The 21,986-nt window shown below is 48.9% G+C and overlaps 1 long non-coding RNA gene across 1 annotated transcript; it reads left to right on the top strand.

Annotated features, from left to right (window-relative positions):
- Positions 1–1,406: 1,406 nt before the first annotated feature.
- On the top strand, positions 1,407–9,409 carry LOC144671618 (uncharacterized). The gene is made up of 4 exons (XR_013573958.1): positions 1,407–1,483; positions 2,289–3,156; positions 6,531–6,599; positions 8,619–9,409. It is a non-coding gene; the product is annotated as an uncharacterized LOC144671618 (long non-coding RNA).
- Positions 9,410–21,986: the final 12,577 nt, after the last annotated feature.

Raw genomic sequence — 21,986 nt, 5'->3', positions numbered from 1 at the left:
GAACCCCTTTAATACAGGAACCAGATTCTGAGTTTATCTGACTTAACCCCTTTAATACAGGAACCAGGCTCTGGTTTTATCTGACTGAACCCCTTTAATACAGGAACCGGTCTCTGGGTTTATCTGACTGAACTCCATTAATACAGGAACAAGACTCTGGGTACATCTGACTGAACCCCTTTAATACAGGAACCAGACTCTGGGTTTATCTGACTGAACCCCTTTAATACAGGAACCAGACTCTGGGTATATCTGACTGAACCCCTTTAATACAGGAACCAGACTCTGGGTTTATCTGACTGAACCCCTTTAATACAGGAACCAGACTCTGGGTATATCTGACTGAACCCCTTTAATACAGGAACCAGACTCTGGGTATATCTGACTGAACCCCTTTAATACAGGAACCAGACTCTGGCTTTATCTGACTGAACCTCTTTAATACAGGAACCAGACTCTGGGTTTATCTGACTGAACCCCTTTAATACAGGAACCAGACTCTGGGTTTATCTGACTGAACCCCTTTAATACAGGAACCAGTCTCTGGGTTTATCTGACTGAACCCCTTTAATACAGGATCCAGACTCTGGGTTTATCTGACTGAACCCCTTTAATACAGGAACCAGACTCTGGGTTTATCTGACTGAACTCTCTGTTTTTATCTGTGATTTATCCACCCGCTCTTGGTTGCTACAGGAGGGGGTTTTCAGTCCCGAGTCACTGTGGGATTGTTTATTTGGTATATAATTTAGCTGAAAGCCACATATCTCTGGCTGCTCGGATATTTCAGTCTTTGCTGCGGTTTTCTCACTGCAGCGGGTGTTTTTCCTGGTTTATTCAGTGGAGCGGGTGCGCCCAGAAAGAGAGAATGAAACAAACGAGTTAAGTGGTTAAAGGGAGGGACTGAACGCTCTGTAGTTTTACGTTGTCTCAATTGAGAAAGTCACTGAGTCTTTGTCTTTTATACACTTGCTATTGGCCGATGTATAAACCCAGTGTCCAATCCCCAATCAGAATGGAATGACGACTGAACCGCCTCTTTTGCTGTGATTGGTTAATTCATTTGCTGTTGTTTGTGCCAAGAAACCGAGGGAGGTTCCCGCCCACTGGAGCTGGAACCACCTAATGACGTCAGCAGCAGCCTGGCCTGTCCCATTGTCACAGTGAGTTAGGGGGGGGAGTGAGGAATAATGACCCAGCCTCTGTCAGGAAAAGCCGGGGTAAAAGCTGCTTTTATCCTGTGGTGATTGGATTAATTCTACAATCCCGGTGCCGGCTCCCGGGAAACTGTTCACTTCAGCCCCGGGGGGAGAGGGAGGAGAGTCTGGGAATGATCCCTCCACCCCTGTCTGAATGGAGCCGGACACAGGCCCCGCCTCTTTCCCATTCGGCCCGGTGGATGTGTCTCTCCTGTTGTCCCCCTGTCCCCGGCTCTGAGCGGATCCCTCTCTCGGGGAATGGATGGAAAGGAGCTGCAGGTCCTGTCAGTGTCTCACACCCGGGGGGAGGGAGGGGGATCCGGGGGGAAACTTTCCTTTATCTTCACCGGGATTTAACTCTTTATCCGGGGGGGGGGGAAATGGATGGAAAAGGAGCTGCGGGTCCCTCAGTGAAAACCGGAGCGGGGACCGGGAGTGGGAGCGGGGACCGGGAGTGGGAGCGGGGACCGGGAGTGGGAGCGGGGACCGGGCGGTTCCTCCTGCTGATACCGGATTAAACTGTCAGGTTTGGAGCGGGAACAGGATCAGCAAAAAAACGACATCGAGAGAAAATGGCCGCAGCAAACGGGGAGATTCTGATTGACAGGGCGTCCCGGCAGCTGATTGGATCTGGTTTGTGTTGGGCGTGGTGAACGCTGATTGACAGGGCGACGTAGCAGCTCATTGGATCCTGATTTGTGCTGGGCGGGTTGAGCGCTGATTGACAGGGCGGCATAGCAGCTGATTGGATGCTGATTTGTGTTGGGCGGGGTGAACGCTGATTGACAGGGCGGCGTAGCAGCTGATTGGATCCTGATTTGTGTTGGGCGGGGTGAGCGCTGATTGACACGGCGATCCGGCAGCTTTTTGTCTCTGGTTTCGCTCCTGTGGGTGGGTGGATGACGTCATCTGTTTGAGTCTGTTAAATTGGAAAATTCTGGAAACACTGAGCAGATCAGGAGGGAAACAGTTAATGATTCCAGTTTAATGTTGGTGCTTTCAGAGCTGTTCCGTTTTCAGTTGAAACTTGCAGCATCTGCAGTATTTTTGCTTTTATTATAACAAGTTTTCTTTCTCTTCTGTTCCCAGTCCCACTTTCTTCAATAAAACCTCCCAAAGCCACAACCTCCAGCCTCCCCGAGAAGGACAAGGGCAGCAGGAGCCTGGGAACAGCATCACCTCCAAGCTCCCCTCCCAGTCACACACACACCGCCTCGACTTGGAGATATACCGGCCGTTCCTTCATCGTCACTGGGTCAAAATCCTGGAACTGCCTCCCTAACGGCTCCGTGGGAGCCCCTTCACCACACGGGGCTGAAACGGGTGAAGAAGGCGGCCCATCACCACCTTCTCAAGGGGCGTCTCGGGATGGACAATAAACGTCGGCCTTCGCCAAAGACGCTCCCATCTCAAGAATTAATATTTCATTGTAAAGATTCCTTTTACATCCAGTAGATTGTGATCCATAAGGAATATTTTTTATATGGACAAGTCCTTATCCAGACTAACAATTTGCTACCAGGAGTGTCTGGGAGATACAATGGGTGATGGGTTGATTTCCACTTCAATCAGACACCAGTTCCCAGCTGGATTTAACCCAGTATCAGAGACTGGAATTCTCACCTACGCTCACTGGGGTAGAGGGAACAAGGGATGGGAAGCGGCAAGGGATTGTAATAAAGAGGGAAAAAAGTGTCTGGTGAAAAAGCCACAGTCATGAGGATGTTCAGTGCGTCTCAGACACTGAACCAAGACCAACAGCAACTAAATGGAGTCATGAATGTGTTTTTGCTACTGAAGTAAACTCAATCACAACAATGAGGATGTTCCAGTTTATCTTGAAGTGTGGATGCCATTAAGTCTTGTGTCATGAGGCCACACAGACAGTGAAATATGTTCTGAATCATAGCGACACGAGGAGAGACCCCCAACCAGCAGTTCAATGTATCTCAGACAGGTAAGTTCCAGTTTCAGTTTTCTCCCATCACTTCAAGATGATTCCAACATTAAAGACAGACCTGTGTTTATATTGCATCTTTCCTGGTAATCTACAGCTCTGCTAGGGATGTTGGTTGATGGCCAAATAAACCAGGAGGAAGTCACCTATTCCACTTCCAGTACTGGCTGTAGGATCACTTACATCCATGGGAGAGGGCAAAAGGGACCCTCAGTTTAATGTCTCGACTAAAAGACAGAACTTCCAATAGTGCAGCACTCCCTCAGTGCCACAGTGGGAATGTCAGCATTTTTTTGAGCTCAGGTCTGTGGTGTGGGTTTTGAACCTCATTGTTCAGGGACAGGGATGTGCTGTCTTTTGGACAGGACGTTGAACCATAGGATCATATATGTTTCAGTCAAGTTGTCTCTCAGTCTAAAATCCAGCAGATACATGCCTAATGTGTCCAGCTTTTCCTCAGAAGACAACCAATACATTCCAGGTATTAGTCTGGTAAACCTTCTCTGAACTGCTTCCAACACATTTACATCCTTCCTTAAACTGGAGCATAACCTCCCTACTTTTATATTCAGTTCACCTCACATTGTCTTCGCTTTCCTAATTACTTGCTGTACCTGCATACTAGCCTTTTGTGATCCATGCACTAGGACACCCAGATCCCTCCATCTAAGCTCTGCAATCTCTCACTACTTGGATAATATGCTTTTTCATTTTTCCAGCCAAAATGGACAGTTCACATTTGCCCACATTATACTCCATTTGCCAGATCTTTGCTCAATCACTTAAGCTATCTATGTCCCCTTCACAACTTACTTCATCAGCAAATTTAGCAGCCATACCTCCTGTCTCTTCATCCAAGTCATTTATATAAATTGTGGAAAGTTGAAGCCCCAGCACTAATCCCTGTGGCACACCACTCATTTCATCCCACCCATTTATCAATGTGGCAATCACCTTGATAAAAACAATTGCTAGTTAAACAGGTGATGGCCATTGATTATCCCATCTAAATAGAATAGAAAGATACAGCTGGAACACTGTGTGGTAGCGTTGAGGAGTTATCTTGAAAAATAAACCAGCTTGAACTAAAGGGCCACAGCCTGGATTAATTCCATCAGGCCCCAAGGATTTGTCAGCCCACAACTCTTAACAATTTTTTCACTACCGTTTCATTGGTGATTGTAATTTTCCTGAGTTCCTCTCTCCCTTTTCCTGATTTACAGCTATTTCTGGGATGTTACTTGTATCCCCCGTAGTGAAGACTGATACAAAATCTGTTCAATTCATCTGCCATCTCCTTACTTCCCATTATTAATTCCCCAGACTCGTTTTCTATAGGACCAATGCTCACTCTGTTAATTCTTTTCTTATTTAGGTATCTATAGGAACTCTGGCTATCTGTATTCATATTTCTAACTAGCTTTCTCTCAGACTCTTAATTTTCCTTCCTTATTAACCTGTTTGTCATTCTTTGTTCTCTATATTCTGCCCAATCTTCTGAGCTGCCACCCATCTTTGCGCAATTATGATTTTTCTTGAAGTTTGATACTGTCTTTAACTCTTTTAGTTAACCATGGATGGTGTGTCCTCCCCTTGGAATTTTTCTTTCTCATTGGACTGTATTTATTTTGTGTATTCTGAAATGTCCCTTCAAATATCTGCCACTGCATCTCTACTGACCTATCCCTTAGCCTTATTTTCCAGTTCACTTTAACTAGCTCTGTTTTCATTCCCAAATAATTGCCCGTATTTAAGTTTAAAATACTAGCCTTGGACCCACTCTTCTCTCCCTCAAACTGAATGTAAACTTCAATCATATTATGATCACTGCCACCTAAGGGTGTCTTCACTATGGGGATATCAATTTATCTTATCTTGTTGCACAAGACCAGGTCTAGTATAGCCTGCTCTGTGGTTGGCTCCGGAACATGCTGTTCTCAGAAACTATCCAAAAAACGTTCTATGAACTCCTCATCTAGGCTACCTTTGCCCATCTGATTTTTTTTCCAGTCTATATGCGGATTAAAATGTCCCCATGAGCCTTTCTGACAAGCTCCCATTATTTCCTCCTTTAAATTCCATCCTACTGTGTGGTCACTGTTAGGGAGCCTGTACACCACTCCCACAAATGACTTCTTGCCTTTATCATTTCTCATCTCGACCCACACCGTTTCTACATCCTGGTTTCCTGAATTTAGCACAATAGTGAGGGATGACCTATTACTGCAGTTAATTAACAGAGCCACCCCTCCACCTTTTCCTAGCTTCCTGTCCATCTTAAATTTCATGAGCCCTTTAATATTCAGGTCCCAATCTGTCATCCTGCAGCAATGTCTCTAACGTGGTCATGTGATCAGACCTGGAGGAGTACATCCAACCAGAGCTGGCGTTCCAGCTGCCCTTTAGTGTGATGTTACCCACGCTCACTATTTGAGTAAATAAATGGATGATTGCCTTTAGATCTACAGTGTGAGTGGTGACTGAAAATCGTGCAACATAGGAGTTCATTCAGCCCATCGTGCTGCCTCTGAGGAAGAGCTACTCAATTAATCCCAGTCCCCTTCTCTTTTCCCACAGTTCTGCAGATTTCTTTCCCCATTCAGGTGTTTATCCAACTTTCAAAAACTTTAATTGAAAGAGCATTTTTAGCCTTGTTAAATCTCAACTTTGGAGCTTCATAAAACCAGATTTGACCCTGAGCCACATTAGGAACAGGTGACCAAAAGCTCAGTCAGAGGTCGGTTTTAAGGCTCATCTTCAACAAGGAAAGACAGTGTCGAAGAGGTTTAGAGAGGGAGTCCCAGAGCTTAGCGCCCAGGCAGCTGAAGGCACGGCCGCCATTAGTGGAGCGATGGAAAACGGGGGATGCTCCAGGGGCTTGAATTGGAGGAGCGCAGAGATCTCAGAGGGTTGTAGTGAAGGTTGCAGGTTACAATGACAGGGAGGGGCTGGAAGACAGTGGAGAGATGGGGAGGATTTGAGGGGTTGGAGAAAGTTAGAGATAAGGATGGTCGGAGGGACAAGAGGTTACAGAGATAGGGAGGCAATGAAAGGATTAGTAAGCAAGGATGAGAATATTAAAATTGAGGCATTACTGGACCGGAGGCTAATGTATGTCAGTGAGCAACATGGGGGTGATATGTGAAAGGGACTTGGTGTGGGTGTTAGGATATGACGGCAGCAGAGTTTTGGATGGGCTGGAGATTAGAGGGTGGAATGTGGGACACTGCCCAGGAGAACATTGGAATAGTTGAGTCTGGAAGTAATAAACGCAGACATGAGGGCTTCAGCAGTAGATTAGCTGAATGGAGGGAGATGCTTAAGTTAAATAGTGGATCTAATTCGCATTTGAACTGTAATGTTTTCTATTCCAGTTTGTCGAACCCCAGACCCAAGTGTAACTCCTGCAGTTGATCATCATAACCAACACAACACAACCGAAGGTAATACCGTGTGAAATTTTATAATGTTAGATGAGGGGTCAGCTGTGGTTCAGTGGCTTCAACACTCACCTGAGTCAGGTGGTCATGGGGCCAAATCCCCCTCCAATAGACATGGGGAAAATTGAGCACAACACCTCCTAGGGTAGTGCCAGATGGGGCGGTGCCACTCCCTCTGGCTTCTCCCTGAGGGGCCATCTTTTTTATGGGCTGAGAAACCCAGGTTGCCATTTGCCTTCTCTGGTGGATGTACATGATCCCAAATCTCCAGCACAAGCTGGGTTTAGTTGAAGGCCCTTAATGCCTGAGCTTTAACCTTCCCACAGAAATGAAAGCAGTGATTTACTGGTCAGTGCTTCTTGTAAATCAAGCATCGCAGTATAACCATGTGAAGCTTGGGATGTAATGTACCAGCAGGGAGGTTATATCTGTGGATAAATACTTACAATCTTTCCCTGGTGACTCGCCTGTGCCAGTTTCTGGGCTCCTTGGGGAGCAGCTTGTGCTGCCCTGTACCTACAAACGCAATGTCCCAGTCTCAGATTTACTGGTAATTTGGGGGACATCTCAGCATGAACATTTACACAAGTTCATCGGTGGGAATGACGATTTGACAGGACAAGACCCATGGTTCAGAAACAGAACAAAACTGTTCAAAGATCAACTGGAACAGGGCAGCTGGTTGGTTCTGATCTATGACCTCAGGAAGTCTGACATGAACCAGTATCAGTGTCAGATTTACAGGAACACGAGTGTGGGCTATTATTGGGAGCAAACTGATCTTGGTCATCTCTCTAAGAGGTGAGAGGTTTCTGTTTCAGGCATTCTGTATTTAATCTCTGTATGGGTTCGGTAATTCAGTGGTTATGTTACTAGACTAGTAATACAGAGGCCTGGACTAATAATCCAGAGGATGAGAGTTCAAATCCCTCCATGGCACTTCCAGAATTTAAATTCAGTTTATTAAATAAAAATCTGGAAATATAAAGTTGGTTCCAATAAAAGTGACGCTGAAGCTGTTGGATTGTTGTAAAACCCCAACTGGCTCACGAATGTCCCTTTAGGGAAGGAAACCTGCCGTCCTTACCCAGTCTGGTCTCTATGTGACTCCAGTCCCACAATAACCTGGTTGACTTTTAACTGTCCTCTGACTTGCTCGGCCACTTCAATCAGAATCAAACCATGAGAAAAAAAGAGACTAAAATTGAACAGATCAGTGTATGTGACCCAGTTATGGAATCAGGAAACAACAAAGACCCACCCAGCCCAGTGGACTCTGCAATATCCCCTCCCTAACATCTGGGGACTAGTGTCCATGTTGGGAGAGCTGGGTGATATAGTCATACTCACTGATGGAAGGAGTTAACAGAGTTATCAAGCTGCCCCCCCTCAGCTGATGAATCAGTACTCCTGCATGTTGAATGCCACTTGGAGGAAGCACTGAGGGTAGCGAGGACACAGAATGTACTGAGTGAGGTCTTCAATGTCCATCATTAAGGCTGGGTCAGTAATAGCACCACTGACTGAGCAGACTGAGCCCTGAAGGACAGAGCTGTCAAACTGGGTGATGGAAGGAGTTAATGGAGCTATCAAGCTGCACTCACTCTCCAGCAAAGAGCTCTATCCATCTCCAGATGTTGGGGAGGTGGGGCCCATCACACCTCTCAGGCAGCCTTTACAAGACCCAGTGCACTTGCCTTGAAAGTGTATCCCAGTAGACCCAGGATCCTGGGGGGATTCTCTCCACAGGGGGATGTAGGCTGCTGGGAATGATCCTGCTCAGGGTAACTCTGGAAAACTTCCATTCTACCCCCCCCACAGTTAATGCAATCCTGTTGGATTTTTCACTTTGCCGACCCTGTTCCTGATCCTTCCCGATCAGTTTGACCCAAATCCCGTTCCTCCCAGATGTGTTTCCCTAAAGCCCGATAGAGTCTTTGAACATTTCTGCAGTTTGTTTCACACACCATAGTGTTGGATTCTTTTAATGTCACCTGAACTCTGCTGGTTTTTCTCTCCTAGGAAGCGACACTCGAACAATCGAAATGAAGCATCTAAGGATGTCCCTTTGACAGGGGTGACCTGTCCAGATGAAACACGGGGCCTTGTGACAACAGCACCTGAGCATCAGGATGGAGCAGCTGGAGAACAAAACCTTCTGGGGAACGGGACTGTCCAGCACCGACTGAGTTTCCCCAGCACTGAGCCTGTGTCAGGGAGGGGAAAATCAGCCCAGAATGGATGATTGTTACATATGAACGTATAACCCTCTGCGCTGTGGAGGCTCCCCCCCCAACACCACCACTGCCCTGCGGGTGCCAGCCCTCCCCCCATCACTCTCTCTCCCCCCCCACAATGAGGCACCGTGGACTACGTGCTGAGGGATGTATTAGAGCTTGGGGGCAGCCGCCACAAAGGCGCAATGGGGAAAGGTCGCTGTCTAAGACCTTTCAGCTACAGTGCACCGAGGGGCTGGGAATTGTATAGACCCCTCGGGCTGTACGATTCAGACGGAAAGTGTACAGTGAACACTAAATATATCATCATTGTATTGAAGCACCTCAGAGTGTTAACATGATGTATGTCGATAATGTGAATAGCTTTGCACTGTCTGACTCTCGGTAATGACCATATTGAAATGTCTGTAATATTGATTCCATTGAAACACCTCATGTCCTGTGTGGAAAAGTGGAATATGATTGCATTTTTTGTGATGGCCATTTCGAAATGCCTTGTAATGTTTTTTCAAATATTTTATGAAAGTATATTGTTCCAAATAAAAATTTTGTATTTTATATCTTCAAAATGAAGTCAAAACAGGTCTGTGGGTCTGGATTTTTAATTTCGTATGTTTCCCAGTTGGAGGGGATTCTGATCCTCCAGACAACCCTCAGAGAGAAATTTCTCATTTCTGTCTTAAATGGGCAACCTCTTATTTTTAAACCATGAGCCCCAAGTTCTAGATTCTCTCACAAGAGGAAACATCCTCTCCACATCCACTCTGTCAAGACCCCTCAGGATCTTACTCTTCGAGTCCGTCCAACCCACCCATTTCAGGTATTGGTTTGGTAAACCTTCTCTGAACTGCTTCCAATGCATTTACATCCTTCCTTAAATAAGGAGACCATTCACTGCTTCCTTGTGGAGATCATAGTTCAGGATTGAAATCAGAATCACTTCCCACTGGCAATGAGTCCTTGTCACCAACTTGTCATCAGTGAGTCTGAGATGATAATTTCAGAATATCCAAATCGACAGGAGATCAGGAAAAGGAATTGACCAATTTGGTATTTTAGGGACATTTATTTATTACACTGAATAAGTTCAATAATGTATTGGTACTTACAATTGTATTTTGGACACTATTAAGTTTATACAAAAGTTCCCTGCCTTCCATGATCTTTACTGTCATCAGTGTAGAACATGATCTTGGAGAATTTCCCAATGCAGCTGCAGTTGGTGGCTTTGGCTTGGTGGGTGCGGGGGGTGGGATTATGAGGTTCGGGACTCTCCCTGGATGAACATCCTGTGTCACCAGCTGCTCTCCTTTGGTGGATCTGGTCAATTCTTCCACAGGACCTCCACGCCTAGAATCGGGGAGAGATTGGTGCCTTCTCTCCACCCAGAAACTGAACTGGACTAGCCATATAAACACTGTGGCTACAAGAGCAGGCCAGGGGCTGGGAATCCTGCGGTGAGTAACTCACCTCCTGACTCCCCAAAGTCTGTCCACCATCTACAAGGCACAAGTCAGGAGTCTCTGATGGAAACTCTCCACTTGCCCTGGATGAGTGTAGCTCCCACAACACTCACGAAGCTGGACACCGTCCAGGACAAAGCAGCCCGCTTGATGGCACCCCTTTTACAAATATTCACTCTCTCCACTACCGACACACATTTGCAGCAGTATGTACCATCTACAAGATGCACTGGAGAAACTCTGTGACCTCTTCCAACCCCGTATAACCCTCCCTATCCTTGTAACCTCCTGCAGCCCCTACAACTGTCCCTATCCCTTTAACCTCCTCCAGCCCATACAAACCTCCCTATCTCTTTAACCTCTTCCAACCCCCTATAACCCTCCCTATCTCTGTAAACTCTTCCAACCCTTATAACCCTTCCTATCTCTATAACCTCCTCCAGCCCCTGCAACCCTCCCTATCTTTGTAACCTCCTCCAGCCCCTACAACCGTCCCTATCTCTGTAACCTCCTCCAGCCCCTACAACCGTCCCTATCCCTTTAACCTCCTCCAGCCCATACAAACCTCCCTATCTCTGTAAACTCTTCCAACCCTTATAACCCTCTCTATCTCTGTAACTTCCTTCAGCTTCTGTAACCCTCCCTATCTCTGTAACCTCTTCCAGCAACAACAACCCTCCAAAATCTCTGCGCTCCTTTCAGCCCCTTGAGCATCCCCCGATTTCCATCGCTCCAACATTGGCGGCCGTGCCTTCAGCTGCCTGGGGCCCTAAACTCTGGAATTCCCATCCTAATCCTCTATCTCCCTTCCTTTAAGATGCCCCTTAAAAACTTCATTGTCTAAGCTTTGAGTCCCTAGTATCTGCTTAGGTGGCTCTGGAAAAACTTTTGACTCATTTACAAAACCCTGATGTGCATTGGGGAACTTTTTTGCAGTATTAATGGCGCTATATAAATGCAAGTTGTTTTTTGTTGTTGTTCCTGTATTAAAGGAGTTCAGTCATTAGATGGCGCTGCTTATTCAAATATAAAACTGAGCAGCGGCGCCACCAGGTGGGCAAAGGGCGGTATTGCAGAGACAACTTCAGCAACTTTCAAAACAGAGACTTGCATTTCTCTGGCGCCTTCACCTTCCCAGGATGGCTAAAGCTTTTCACAGCCTATTAAATACTTTTCCAAAAGTATGTTCGCTGTAGTAATGTAGGAATCGTGGTGGCCAATTTTCGGACAGCAAGCTCCCACAAACATCAATGTGATAATGACCCAGATCATGTTTTTTTAGTGATGTTGGTTGAGGGGTAAATATTGGCCCCAGGACACCGGGGAGACCTTCCCCCTGCTTTTCTTCCAAATATTGGCCGTGGGATCTTTTACACGCACTAAGGAGGCAGATTGGGACCTTGGTTTAAAATTTCACCTGAAGGCCAGCATCTCCTTTGGCACCGACCCTCCGACAGCGCGGCACCCCCTCAGTGTTGATGGGGGGCAGCGGGTTTGGAGAGGGACCGGGAGGTAGGGGGCTGGTTGGAGAGGAGCCAGGGTCATGGGGTGGGGAGAGGAAGCAAGGGCAGATAGCGGGGGAGAAGAGAAGGAGTGGGTGGAGGGGAGAGAGGGAGTAGAGGGGGGGAGAGAGGGAATGGGGGGGGAAAGAGGGAGTGGGGGGGGGAAGAGAGGGAGTGGGGGAGAAGAGAGGGAGTTGGGGGAAGGGAGGGAGTTGGGGGAAGAGAGGGAGTTGGGGGGAAGAGAGGGAGTGGGGGGAAGAGAGAGAGTGGGGGGGAAGAGTGGGAGTGGGGGAAGGGAGGGAGTTGGGGGAAGAGAGGGAGTGGGGGGGAAGAGAGGGAGTGGGGGAGAAGAGAGGGAGTTGGGGGAAGGGAGGGAGTTGGGGGAAGAGAGGGAGTTGGGGGGAAGAGAGGGATTGGGGGGGGAAGAGAGGGAGTGGGGGGGAAGAGAGGGAGTGGGGGAAGGGAGGGAGTTGGGGGAAGAGAGGGAGATGGGGGAAGAGAGGGAGTGGGGTGGGGAGAGGGAGTGGGGGTGAAGAGAGGGAGTGGGGGGGAAGAGAGGGAGTTGGGGGAAGAGTGGGAGTGGGGGGGAAGAGAGGGAGTTGGGGGAAGAGAGGGAGTTGGGGGAAGAAAGGGAGTGGGGGTGAAGAGAGGGAGTGGGGGGAAGAGAGGGAGTGGGGGGGAAGAGCGGGAGTGGGGGGGAAGAGAGGGAGTGGGGGGGAAGAGGGGGAGTGGGGGGGAAGAGAGGGAGTGGGGGGGAAGAGAGGGAGTTGGGGGAAGAGAGGGAGTTGGGGGAAGAGAGGGAGTTGGGGGAAGAAAGGGAGTGGGGGTGAAGAGAGGGAGTGGGGGGAAGAGAGGGAGTGGGGGGGAAGAGCGGGAGTGGGGGGGAAGAGAGGGAGTGGGGGGAAGAGAGGGAGTTGGGGGGAAGAGCGGGAGTGGGGGGGAAGAGGGGGAGTGGGGGGAAGAGGGGGAGTGGGGGGTAGAGAGGGAGTTGGGGGACGAGTGGGAGTTGGGGGAAGAAAGGGAGTGGGGGTGAAGAGAGGGAGTGGGGGTGAAGAGAGGAAGTGGGGGGAAGAGAGGGAGTGGGGGGGGGAAGAGAGGGAGTGAGGGAAGAGAGGGTGTGGGGGAAGAGGGGGAGTGGGGGAAGAGGGGGAATGGGGGGAAGAGAGGGAGTGGGGGAAGAGAGGGAGTGGGGGAAGAGTAGTAGTGGGGGAAGAGAGGGAGTGGAGACTCTCTGTAATGACCATATTGAAATGTCTGTAATATTGATTCCATTGAAACACCTCATGACCTTTTAGGAAAAGTGGAATATGATTGGCGATCACAAAACATGCATTTTGAAATGCCCCCTCAGCACCCACCCTCCGACAGCGCAGCGCCCCCTCAGTACTGACCCTCCGACAGCGCAGCGCCCCCTCAGTACTGACCCTGCGACAGCGCGGAGCCCCCTCAGTACTGACCCTCCGACAGCGCGGAGCCCCCTCAGTACTGACCCTCCGACAGCGTGGAGCCCACTCAGTACTGACCCTCGAACAGGAGAATGTGTTAATAGCAGAACGAGGGTTTGCAGTCGGTGAAAGAACAACATGGAAGAAGTGACAGATGGTCCTTTGGGGTGGGGGGAGGGGACATTGGAAGCAAGAAGGATAGCAAGTGGGGTAAAAAAGGGGATAAATCAATGAATAAAAATGAGCTAAAACAATAAAAGCACTTTCATGACTGGAAGTTGTTGAAGTCCATGTTAAGTCTGCTGTTTCTCCAGTTTGCTGTTCTGCTTTGGTGGCTCGGGACAATTCTTCCACAAGTCCTCCAACCCTGGAATTGGGGAGAAATTGGTGCCTTCTCTCCACCCAGAAACTGAACTGGAATAGCATATAAACACTGTGGCTACAAGAGCAGGCCAGGGGCTGGGAATCCTGCGGTGAGTAACTCCTCTCCTGACTCCTCAAAGCCTGTCCACCATCTTCAAGGCACAAGTCAGGAGTCTCTGATGGAATATTCCCCACTTGCCCTGGATGAGTGCAGCTCCCACAACACTCAAGAAGCTCAACACCATTCAGGACAAAGCAGCCCTTCTTGATTGGCACCCCATCCACAAATGTTCACTTTCTCCACCACCGACGCACTGTAGCAGCAGTGTGTGTACCATCTACAAGATGTACTGGAGAAACTCACCAAGGCTCCTTAGACTGCACCTTCCAAACCCACCACCACTACCATCTAGAAGGACAAGGGCAGCAGATAGTTGGGAAGACCACCACCTGGAAGTTCCCCTCTAAGCCACTCACCGTCCTGACTTGCAAATCCATCGGCCGTTCCTTCACTGTCGCTGGGTCAAAATCCTGGAGCTCCCTCCCTGACAGCACTGTGGGTGTTCCTACACCACATGGACTGCAGCAGTTCAATGAGGCAGCTCATCACCACCTTCTAAAGGGGCAATTAGGGACGGGCAATAAATGCTGGCCCGGCCAATGACGCCCACATGAATGAATTAAAAAATCCCACTCCCTCCCCCACCCTAACGAGTGACCAGTATTGTTCCATGAAAGTCCCAAAGTGCCTCAGCTGATGAACACATGAAGTTGTCCAAAAGGAGGAAATCAGTATTCCAATCTTTACAGAAACTCACACCACCCTGGGAATGTTGTTTGAACAAAGTGGTTTAATTTATTTTACACAAAAGAAAAAAGAAATTTAATGAGACATTCAGAATAAGCCATTTAACTTGCGCTTAACTGACGGTCAATAAATACTGAGTTTTATAAAAGTTTCTCCCATTCACCAGTTGGGGAGCAGTAACACTGTGTTGGTCCGCTGTGATTTTTCTCCAATATCTGTAAAGACTTGGAGAGACATGAACTGGGTGAGGGTCTGGGCAAGGGGCTTCCACTCGCCCCACTGGGGAGCTTGTGTCCCTGGGTTACTGGGGTGGAAACACAAGTCACTGTTTGAGGGTGGGAATGGGCAATGGCAGCAGGAGAGCAGACCAGGGGTTCACTGTGTTAACACACTGCGGCCTTTGGTATGAATCAACACAGCAAGCTCATTCAGGAGGCCATTCAGAGATAGGGACCCTTCCCCTAACCTGGGAGAAAGATACAGGAACATGGGAATAACTATTCCCACATTAAGGAAGAAGAGCTAAAAAATCCCAGGGATCCAGAGTTGTTCCTCAACACCTCATCCTCAGGAAACAATTCCCCAAATCCCTTTTAAACAATTTTTGGATTTAAAAAATTTAAATTGCCCAATGTATATTGCACAGAAAACACACTCTTTTGAGTGCTAGAGTTTGTCCTAATGTCTTCAGCAATCCATTCGCCAGGCACCTTCTGGAGCCTCACTCAGTGGATGTTGATGGGCTATTTGGCTATGATAAGCATCACAGCTAAGTTTCTTACCCAAGAGAGGCTCTGAGATTTCAACAGGAGCGAATGGAGAGTGATCAGCAGCAGGAAATAAAATAAAAGTGCAAAAACATTAAATATTCCACAAGCCAGATAGATGATAATTTAACAAATACATATTAACAGAGACTCTGGGGTATTTCACACACTCCCCCTGGAAACATGATAAATAACAATCACCTGTCAGGCAATGTGGACACATCTCATATTTTCAAAGATACCTGAGTTTTTAGTACAGATTTATAATACAGAGACGGCTTCAATTATATATAAAGTATACACAGACCCACAGGAGCAGCAGGGTAAACCCGACAAACACACATAGGCAGTGTGGGCCTTACACACACACGTGAGTAGTGAATGTTATATACAGCAACACTTCTCTCTGACTCATTCACACACATACACCTCGCACACACACACACACACCGCTCACACACACACACCGCGCTCACACACACACACAGCTCAGCCACTTGCAAACATGCCCATGGGTGTTAGAATGGAGCAGTTAAGCACAGGGTTGGCACAGCTCAGTGTGAGCGAGGTATCCGATCCCTCTGCTAGCCAGGACCTTCATCACTTGTGCCTTTTGCCGATCTTCGAGCAGTGGGCCTGCACCTGAGGCAGGAGGAAGCCTGGGCGAGGTTGCAGGGCCTTGTCCAGTCCGGGTATCAAGTAGTAGCTGATGAGGGGGACGGGTTGGTAGAATCTGGCATACTGCACCGGCTTGTGAGGGTACAGAGGCCACGCAGCAGTGCACTGGGAGAAACTTCCAGAAACCTAAGGGAAAAAATTATTGAATCAATTAAACATGACAAATCACACACACAAGCTCCATTTAATCCCCAGCCCCGTCTCCACAGGCCACGTGCAAGGACCTGCATTTCTCTAGCACCTTTCCCCACCTCAGGACGTCCCAAAGTGATTCACAGCCAATGAAGTAATTTATGTGAAGTGTGGTCACTGTTGTAAATAGAGGAAATGTGGGCAGTCAACTATTGCACAGCCAGTTCCCACAGATAGAAATAGAGACAGACTGTGTTCGGGAGGGAGTGAGTGAGTTTAGGGAGGGAATTCCAGAGTTTAGGGCCCCCAGGCACCTGAAGACATGGCCGCCAATGGCAGAGCGATGGGAAGCGGGGGATGGTCAAGAGGCCGGAATTGGAGGAGCGCAGAGATCTCGGAGGGTTGTAGGGGCTGGAAGAGGTTACAGAGATAGGGAGGGTTGTAGGGGCTGGAGGAGATTACGGAGATAGGGAGGGTTGTAGGGGCTGGAGGGGGTTACAGAGATAGGGTTGTAGGGGCTGGAGGAGGTTACAGAGATAGGGAGGGTTGTAGGGGTTGGAAAAAGTTACAGTGATAGGGTTGTAGGGGCTGGAGGAGGTTACAGAGTTAGGGAGGGTTGGGGCTGGAGGTGGTTATGGTGATAGGGAGAGTTGTAGGGGCTGGAGGAGGTTACAGAGATAGGGTTGTAGGGGCTGGTGGAGATTACGGAGATAGGGAGGGTTGGGGCTGGAGGAGGTTATGGTGATAGGGAGGGTTGTAGGGGCTGGAGGAGGTTACAGAGATAGGGTTGTAGGGGCTGGTGGAGGTTACGGAGATAGGGAGGGTTGGGGCTGGAGGAGGTTATGGTGATAGGGAGGGTTGTAGGGGCTGGAGGAGGTTATGGTGATAGGGAGGGTTGTAGGGGCTGGAGGAGGTTACAGAGATAGGGTTGTAGGGGCTGGAGGAGATTACGGAGATAGGGAGGGTTGGGGCTGGAGGAGGTTATGGTGATAGGGAGGGTTGTAGGGGCTGGAGGAGGTTACAGAGATAGGGTTGTAGGGGCTGGAGGAGGTTACAGAGATAGGGTTGTAGGGGCTGGAGGAGGTTACGGAGATAGGGAGGGTTCCAGGGGTTTATAGAAATAGGGAGGGGTGAGGAAGGATTTGAAATAAGGATGAGATTTTTTTTTATAAACGGAGGTGTTGCTGGACCAGGAGCCAGTGTAGGTCAGTGAGCGACAGGATAGTGATGGGTGAACGGGACTCAATGTGAGTTAGGGTCTGGGGTCAGTTGAATTTTTGATGAGTTTCCAGGGGTAGAAGGTGGGAGATCGGCCCGGAGAGTATTGGAACCATTCACTCCGACCCCTCCCAGCACTGGGTGCTCAATGTTCTCTTTACCTTGCCAGTAGCTTCAGCTGTTTTTGCTGCAGTTTCCTTCACTGTTTGACCTTTGGCATGTTCCCCTTCATCTGACGAAGTCTCCGAGTGGCAGTCAGGTGTGCTGCACTCCGAGGACGCGCTGCCTTGCTCAGAGTCTAACGACGCCGCCCTCCTGGAGTCTTGTCCAAACTGAGCGACAGTGAAAGGCAGACTCCCATCACTACACCTGCAGGAATTTCAAATGAAGATTTAGTGGGAATCGGGTCAGGCAGCAACACGCGAGACACAGCCACTAACAACCTGGTATAAACAACAAACACCCACACAAACTGGCAGAACACAGCCGAGGGAAGGTTTACCGTACAGTGAAGGAGAGACAGAGAGCACAGCAGTGAGAGAGAGAGACAGACAGACACAATTCCCCCTTTGGAAGTTCCTGTTGAATCTGCATCCACCCCCCTTTCAGGCAGCGCCTTCCAGATCACAACAACTCGCTGTGTCAAAAAAATTCTCATCTCCCCCTCTGGTTCCGATTCCCTTCAATCTGTGTCCCTCTGGTTACCGACCCTCCTGCCACTGGAAACACTTTCTCCTTATTGACTCTATCCAAACCCCTTCATGATTTTGAACGCCTCGATTCAATCTCCCCCTTAACCTTCTCTGCTCTAAGCAGAACAATCCCAGCTTCCCCAGTCTCTCCACATGAACTGAAGTCCCTCTTCCCTGGCGCCATTCGAGTCAATCTCCCCCTCACCCTCCCCAAGGCCTCGCCTTCCCTCCTAAAGTGTGAGGCAGTGGGAATCGGACACAATTCTCCAGATGAGCTCCTTGTGTTTGTCTCTGCGGTGACTGTGTTGCTAAACCATCCAGGTGAAGACTTACCTGCAGCACACCTCCTGGGGATCAATCCACAACGTAATCTCTTTGGGCAGTCTCAACTGGTTATATTCCAGATCACAGTCTTGACAAGCGAGCAACAAGGATGGGTCTGCTTTATGTTTCCTGTTTATCCGAATGCATCTACCAGGGAGAGAAAAAATATACTGAAGGATCCAAGAGGACAGACATTAGACCATCCAGAACCCTACTGGCCCTTTTCCCAAGTTGTACCAAGTCCTGTTCAGCCTTCACCCCGTCACTCACTGACATACATTAGCTCCCAGTCCAACAACGCCTCCATTTTAAAACTTTCATCCTTGTTTTCAAAACTGTCCCCACAAACCACCCTATCTCTGTAACCTCCTCCAGTCCCTACAACCCTCCCTATCTCTGTAACCTCCTCCAGTCCCTACAACCCTCCCTATCTCTGTAACCTCCTCCAGTCACTACAACCCTCCCTATCTCTGTAACCTCCTCCAGTCCCTACAACCCTCCCTATCTCTGTAACCTCCTCCAGTCCCTACAACCCTCCCTATCTCTGTAACCTCCTCCAGTCCCTACAACACTCCCCATCTCTGTAACCTCCTCCAGTCCCTACAACCCTCCCTATCTCTGTAACCTCCTCCAGTCCCTACAACCGTCCCCATCTCTTTAACCTCCTCCAGTCCCTACAACCCTCCCTATCTCTGTAACCTCCTCCAGCCTCTACAACCCTCCCTATCTCTGTAACCTCCTCCAGACCCTACAACCCTCCCTATCTCTGTAACCTCCTCCAGCCATTATAACCCTCCCTATCTCTGTAACCTCCTCCAGCACCTACAACCCTCCCTATCTCTGCAACCTCCTCCAGCCCCTACAAACCTCCCTATCTCTGTAACCTCCTCCAGCCTCTACAACCCTCCCCATCTCTGTAACCTCCTCCAGTCCCTACAACCCTCCCTATCTCTGTAACCTCCTCCAGCCTCTACAACCCTCCCTATCTCTGTAACCTCCTCCAGCCCCTAAAACCCTCCCTATCTCTGTAATCTCCTCCAGACCGACAACCCTCCAAAATCTCTGTGTTCCTCCAATTGCAGCCCCATGAGCATCCCTTGATTTCCATCGCTCCACCATTGGTGGCCATGCCTTCAGCTGCCTGGGGACCTAAACTCTGGGATTCCCTCCCGAGACCTCTCCACCTCCATCTCCCTTCCTTTAAGATGCCCCTAAAATTTCATTGTCTCAGCTTTAAAGGGGCTTTAAGCGGTTCAGCTGCTCATCCAAATTTAAAACTGAGCAGCGGCGCCACCAGGTGGGGAAACGGCGGTATTGCAGGGACAACTTCGAGCAACTTTCAAAACAAAGACAATCAATGAACTCTCTCCCCCATCCCCACCGCCTTTCCGATCCCCCTTTTCTCCAATAATTTATATAGATTTTTCTTTTCCCACCTATTTCCATTATTTTTAAATGTATTTCCATCAATTGTTTTATCTCTTACCTTCTAGCCTATTTCGATCCCTTCCCCCCACCCCACCCCCACTAGGGCTACCTGGTACCTTGCTCGTCCTGCTTTCTACCCTTAATGTCCCCATTAGCAGATTCCTTAGATAATATCACCACTGTCACCACCTCTTTGCCCTTTAGTCTATGACATCTTTTGGTTATCTCCACCTTATCACTGGCCCTCGATCCAGCTGTACCTGTCCCACCCCCTCTTAAACCTCCTTATATTTCACCTCTTTTCTATTTTTCCTTAGTTCTGTTGAAGAATCATACGGACTCGTAACGTTAACAGTTTTCCTCTCCGCAGATGCTGCCAGACCTGCTGAGTTTTTCCAGGTATTTTTGTTTTTGTTTTGGATTTCCAGCATCTGCAGTTTTTTTGCTTTTTTCAAAACAAAGACTTGCATTTCTCTGGCGCCTTCAACACCCCAGGATGTCCCAAAACCTTTCACAGCCAATTAAATACTCATTCAAAAGTATGTTCACTGTGTAATGTCAGAGACGTGGCGGCCAATTTGTGCACAGCAAGCTCCCACAAACATTAATGTGATAATGGCCCAGATCATCTGTTTTTTTAGTGATGTTGGTTGAGGGGTAAATATTGGCCCCAGGACCTTCCCCCTGCTCCTCTTCCAAATAGTGGCCGTGGGATCGTTTACACCCACCAAGGAGGCAGACGGGAACTTTGGTTTAAAGTTTCACCTGAAGGCCAGCATCTCCTTTGGCACCGACCCTCTGACAGCGCGGCGCCCCCTCGGCACTGGCACTGTGGAGTGTCGGCCTGGATTATGGGGCTGAAGTCTCTGGGGTGGAGACTCAAACCCAGGACTTGTTCCATCTGCTCTCGCAAGTGGATGGACAATGTCCCTCAGCGCAATGCAAGAAATAGTGAGGAGGGTCCTCCCTGGTGTGCTGTCCAATATTTTATGCTCTTTCAGGGGGAAGCTGGATAAAAACATGGGGGGGCGGGGGGCAAGTAATAGAAGGATATGGTGATGGGGTGAGATGAACAGGGGGTGGGAGGAGGCTCGTGTGGAGCAGAAACACTGGCACGGAGCAGATGGGCTGAATGGCCCGTTTCTGTGCTGTAATATTCTAGCCATTGTACTGGGCGGCTCTGCTGTTTGCTTACCTGTATGCTTGTCCTTTGCTGGGATTGGCTGGGTACCAGTGATTCTGGTATTTTCGGTACAGTATCGCAGTGAGCTTCTCCCCAAACTCCTCGATCTTTTCCTGATGTAGCCTGCTGCGATTCCTGACCATGCTGACCAGGAAGGACACTCCGGCTCCGATCTCCTCCTTCATCGTCTCCTGGTGTATCTGCGGGGGAACGGTGGGGGTGTTTAGAGATTAACCTGTTCAGAGTGTGTTACAGTCGGGGATGTTGGAGTTGGGTGAGGGAGGGGGGTGGGGAGAAGGGTGATGGAATATAGAGATCATGGTCTGGCTGCTGGAATGACCCCTTTGTGTCAACAACATCCCACCCCCACCACCAGCAACTCTTTTACCTGCCCCCCCCACAATAGTGATGGCTGGCGAGCTATTTGACTGTGGTAGGCATTGCTGACAAGACCCTTCTGGAACACGCACCTGGATACAGACAGACTGATTCCTCTTGTGTGTGGGGGAGACCAGAACTAGGGACCATCGATATAAGATCATCACTAATAAACCCAATGGGGAATTCAGGAGAAACCTCTTTACCCAGAGAGTGGGGAGAATGTGGGACTCGCTCCCACAGGGAGTGGTGGAGGTGAATAGTATCGATGTGTTTTAGGGGGAAGCTGGATAAACACATGAGGGAGAAAGGAATGGAAGGATAGGGTGATGGGGTGAGATGGAAAGAGGGGGGTGGGTGGGAGGAGGTTCGTGTGGAGCAGAAACACCGGCACGGAGCAGATGGGCCGAATGGCCTGCTGTATATCCGGTGAAGAACTCACATTTCTGTAACGCCTTTAACCGCTGCAAGATATCCCAAGGAGCCTCACAGCCAAATGACTCCCTTCCATTTATGAAGTGGGGGTCACCATCGTAATGGGGGGAAAGCAAAAGCCAATTTGCGCACAGCAAGATCCCATAAAGGACAATGCGATAGTGACCCAGATCCGATTTTTATTTGACAGCGATATTCATTGGGGTGGGAGGGGGGTGGGTGAATATTAGCCCCACAACATTAAAACGGAAAACGTTATAAAGGTAAATGGGAGGACGTGGAGACAGGGACAAGGAGCCAGTCATTACTCCAGATGTTGTTCATAGTCACACAGCAG

This window comes from Cetorhinus maximus, chromosome 33 (genome assembly GCF_964194155.1).
Source record: "Cetorhinus maximus chromosome 33, sCetMax3.hap1.1, whole genome shotgun sequence".
Classification (NCBI taxonomy): Eukaryota; Metazoa; Chordata; class Chondrichthyes; order Lamniformes; family Cetorhinidae; genus Cetorhinus; species Cetorhinus maximus.
This window is presented reverse-complemented; position numbering and strand designations above follow the sequence as displayed.